Raw genomic sequence first — 4,977 nt, 5'->3', positions numbered from 1 at the left:
GCTGCCCAGGCGGGTCTCGAACCTGCGGGCTCAGGCAATTCACTCACGTCAGCCTCCCAAAGGCGCGGGATTACAGGCTGAGCCACCGAGCCCGGCTGAGAGCTGGGTTTTTAATGAACTGAAAACCATGGAGATACATCTCACTTCCTGCCATGATTAAGGCTGCCTGTGTCTTGGTTTTCCTCACTGGGTAGGACAGAGAACTAGGTGGCATTGATCATTCCTTCTACCAAAAAATACTCTCCAAGAAAGCAAGTTCCAAAGAGGAAAGAAAAATGAGCCTGTAACAACATTAAAAAGCAACATAGATAAAGTTTTAACAATCTTGAAGACTTTTCAAAAAAGAAAAAAGAAAGAAAGAAAGAAAAGAAAAAGGAAACAACCCAGAAAGGGACAATCTGATCAAATACAAACATTCAAAAAAATTCTTGAACAAGGTTGGAAAGTATATCCACACACAAACAAACATAAACAAAGTTGAAAGATAAGAAAACAAACCAGGGGAAAAACTACTGGGGATACTTATGAAAAAGAATTTAGAGGCCCAATAAAAAGTTCTTATAGATTAAGAAAAAGATGAACATTAAAAGAGAGTAAATGGCCAAAAAATGAAATTCTCAAAACAAGAATACAAATGATCACGAATAAGAAAAGATGTTAAAACTGACAATTAAACACAGATACTCTAACAAGAGTCTCAAGCTGGCAAATTTTTTTTTTTAAGTGGCACTACGCAGGAGTGTGAAGGAAAAGGAAGTCTCATTGGCATTCTCATGCACTTTCTGGAAAGAAATTTAAAAACATCTGTCAACATTTTAAATCCATAATTCTCTTTGGCCAAGCAATACCACTGCCACCAATTTATCCTAAAAATAATAATCCAGGAGCTGTGTGTTATTTATAATATGGAAAAATTTGACTTAAATGTCTATCAATAGGGAATTATTTAAACAAAAGCATGACACATCCTTACAATAGCAAACCTTTATTCATTATTTGCAAGGATACCTATCTATATTTCATGATATATTACTAAGTGAAAAACTGAGTTGCAAAACTGCCTATGTGATATGATTCCTTTTGAAATGAAAAGTATCTCACAAGCAGTGAGATGTCTGGAAGGATGTGTTCCAGCATGTCAGTGGTCTGTTTACATTCTGTGGGATCTCTGGAAGATTTCTCTCTTTCTTTTTCTTTCTGTATTATTTGGATTTTCCACACTGTTCCTACACTGCCTTTGTAAATTTTAAAAAGTCAAAAAAACCCTGGATGTTATGCTTACATGACTCAACGTTCCACCAAATGGAACGGAATCCAAGAAGGAGAAGGTCCTTGGTTTCATATTATTCCAGCTTTTCCTCCAAAGCATGAGTATGTACAATTCACAGCACTTCTACTCATTATTATTTTCTATTATTTCAGCAAATATTATCTCAACACAGTAAGGAATGATTTGAAAAATCCATTAAAAATACACCAATGCTAATATAATTAAATGGACTGACATTAGCCACTAATAATATCATATGTATAAACACACACACAGGTCCAACAATCTCTAAAGTGTTTATAACAAATTTCACCTATCCCCAATAACCTTGTGTAGTAGGTGAGGGGTTTTATTGTACCTTTTTATAGGTGAATTTTAGAGAATTCAAGTGAAATGAAAGTTAAATAAAGATACTTTCAAACACTCTATGACCTGTAAAGTCTACAAGCCCCTGCTGAAAGAAGTCCCAAAGGATGTATTATAATATGAAGGAAAATGAACTCAGGGGAAAGGAATAGAAATGCAACAAACAAAGATAAACAAGATTATTGAAAGATAACAAAAACTAAGAATTACACATAGTAAAAACTTTGAGCAAGAACAAAAACAATTTTTCTTTATGTGATTAAAAAAAGTGAAACTAGGCAGAATATGGTAGCTCATACCTATAAATCCCAGCACTTTGGAAGACCCAGACAGAAGGACTGCCTGAGGCCAGGAGTTCAAGACTAGCCTGGGGAAATAGCAAGACCCCATCCTACAGAAATTTTTTAAACAATTAGCTAGGTAGGGCTGGACATGGTGGCTCAAGCCTGTAATCCCAGCACTTTGGGAGACTGAGGTGAAAGTATTGCCTAAGCCCAGGGGCTTGAGACCAGCCCAGGCAACTTGGCAAGACTTCGTCTCTACAATAAATCAAAAAATTAGCCAGGCATGGATGAGTGCACCTGTAGTTCCAGCTACTTGGAAGGCTGAGGCAGAAGGATCGCCTGAGCCCAACAGGTCGAGCAAGGCTGCAGTGGCTACGAGTGTGCCACTGCACTCCAGACAGAGTAAAATTCCAACTCAAAAAAAAAAAAAAAGTTAAAAAAATTAGCTAGGTATGGTGGTATGTGCCTATAGTCCCATAATCAGGGAGGCTGAGGCAGGAGGATCACTTGAGCCCAGGAGTTGAAGGCTGCAGGGGCAACAGAGCCAGACCCTATCTCATAAAAAAGAAAAATAAAAGTGAAACTAAAATACTAGGTAAAAATGACACGATGGCTACAAAAAGGAAAAATATGCTCACCTTGCCATATGTTGAAGAACAAGGAGATACTAATAAACATTATCATTTTACTAACAAATTCATTTAAGAATGTATATGAACTTTTAGCGTGGTCATTGAAAAAAACAAACACGAAACATGTATCTTACAAATGGATTGTCTGAGAAATAAAAGAAACAAAGCAAGCTGTCTATTCAATATAAGGTAGCAAAACAGGGGAAAAGCGGAGAAAATACCTGACAAATAGAAGACGAGATGACAGCAGAAATAAATCCAAATGTGTCATTAAAGTGAACAGGAAGTGAGGATCAGAGGAAGACCCAAGCTTCACCTGTACATAGACCACTTATGTACCTAATCCTCTCTTGTACCCCACAATTTTAAAAGAAAAATATTAGGATGAATATAAATGTAAACTTACCTACTAAAAGAGGCTCTCAGATTGGCTTACAATTCTGCCATATACTGCTTATAAACACACTCCTGAAATGAAACAAGAGAAATATTTTAAAATTTGGAAAGAGAAAAATATATCAGGAAAATGCCAATCAAAAGAAGGCTGCTGGGCTGGGTGCAGTGGCTCAAGCCTGTGATCCCAGCACTGGGGGAAGCCAAGGCAAGAGGATTGCCTGAGCTCAGGGGTTCAAAACAGTCTACTTGGTGAGACCTTGTCTCTACAATAAATAAAAAAATAAGCCAGGCATGGTAGCATGTGCCTATAGGTCCAGCTACTTGGAAGGCTGAGGCAGAAGGATTGCCTGAGCCCACCAGGTCGACGCTGGGGTGGCTGAGCATGCCACTGCACTCCAGCCTGGGTGACAAAGTAAGACTCCGACTTAAAAACAAAAACAAAAAAAAAAAACAAAAACAACCCAAACAAACAAAAAGAACACTGCTACAGTTAATTATTAACATCACACATTTAAATAAACAGCAGTTATAAGGGACAAAGGAAATTTTGTTATTAATGAAAGGAATCATCTGATAAGACAATTTAACAGTCATGAAGCTCTAACACCATAAAAACATAGCATCAAATCATAACAACAGAGACCAGGCGTGGTGACTCACACCTGTAATTCCAGTACTTTAGGAAGCCAAGGCAAGAAGACTGCTTGAGCCCAGGAATTCGAGACCAGCCTGGGCAACAAAGTCAGACCCTGTCTCCACAAAAAAAAAAAGAAAGAAAAAATTAGCCAGGTATGGTGGCTCATGTCTGTAGTCCCAGCTACTTGGGAGGTTCAAGAGAGGATCGCTTGAGTATGGGATTTTGAGGCTATGGTGAACTATGATTGCACCTCTGTACTCCAGCCTGGGTGCTGGAGTGAGACCTTTTCTCTTAAAAAAAAAAAAAAAAATGGGCCGGGCTCGGTGGCTCAGTTTGTAATCCCAGCACTTGGGGAAGACGAGGTGAGTGGATTGCCTGAGCCCACAGGTTTGAGACCAGCCCGGACAACTTGGCAAGATCTCGTCTCTACAATAAATCAAAAAAATTAGCCAGGCATGGCAGCGCACGCCTGTAGTTATGGCTACTTGGAAGGCTTGAGGCGGAAGGATCACTGGAGCCCAACAGTTCAACACTGGGGTGGTCATGAGTGTGCTACTGCCCTCCAGCCTGGGCAACAGAGTGAGACTCCAACTCAAAAAAAAAAAAAAGAAATGATAAATGTCCGAGGTGGTAAATATGATCACTACACATTATATGCATAAATAATGTATCACAGGTACCCTATAAATACATACCTGAGTAGCTGAGATTATAGGCATGCCAATAAAAACAATAATTTTTTAAAATGACAGACATTTAAACACATAGGGCTCACCTTAAGTGGCCTATGTTATGGCACATGTGTGCCTGAGACCTGGGACTGGCTCACACCCTAATGTGGGAGACAGGGCAGCTGAGTAGTAGGCTCCAAGAACCCTGGCACTGTTCTAAGCCCCAGGGAGAGACACAAAGAGAAACCTACAACAGGAAAGTTGGAAAAACAGGAAAAGGCCCAGCAGGAAAGTAGACTATTATTTTCTTACTGACTTCTTAAATCATAATGCCACACATCATTGGCAATAAAGAAATTATAGGCCGGGCATGGTGGCTCACACCTGTAATCCCAGCACTTTGAGAGGCCGAGGCAGGAGGCTCACTTGAGCCCAGGAATTGGAGACCAGTCTAGGAGACACAGAGAGACCTCATCTCTACACAAAAATCAAGAAAATTAGCTGGGTATGGTGGCATGCCTATAATCTCAGCTACTCAGGAGGTTGAGGCAGAAGAATCATCTGAGCCCAGGAGGTTGAGGCTGTTGTGAGCTATGCTTATGCTACTGCACTCCAGCCTGTATGCCAGAGCAGGACCTTGACAGGGAGAGAGGAGGAGGAGGGAGAGAGGAGGAGGTGGAGAAGAAGAGAAAAGGAGGAGGGAGAGGGGAGGAGGGGGAGA

General features: G+C 40.1%; 1 protein-coding gene across 3 annotated transcripts in view; it reads right to left on the bottom strand.

Moving 5' to 3' along the window:
- The window catches only part of B3GALNT1 (beta-1,3-N-acetylgalactosaminyltransferase 1 (globoside blood group)), a 17,797-nt gene that overhangs the window by 6,588 nt on the left and 6,232 nt on the right, over positions 1 to 4,977 (bottom strand). For all 3 annotated transcript variants that reach the window (XM_008067540.2, XM_008067539.2, XM_021717331.1), the window contains one exon: positions 2,959 to 3,020. The gene's annotated coding sequence lies outside the window, so the exon portion shown is untranslated. The remainder of the gene's footprint in view (positions 1 to 2,958; positions 3,021 to 4,977) is intronic.

The sequence above is a fragment of the Carlito syrichta genome, unplaced genomic scaffold (assembly GCF_000164805.1).
Source record: "Carlito syrichta isolate Samal-C Ts95f unplaced genomic scaffold, Tarsius_syrichta-2.0.1 Scaffold309701, whole genome shotgun sequence".
Classification (NCBI taxonomy): domain Eukaryota; kingdom Metazoa; phylum Chordata; class Mammalia; order Primates; family Tarsiidae; genus Carlito; species Carlito syrichta.
Note: the sequence above shows the minus strand (reverse complement) of the source record. Positions and strands in the feature narration are given on the sequence as shown.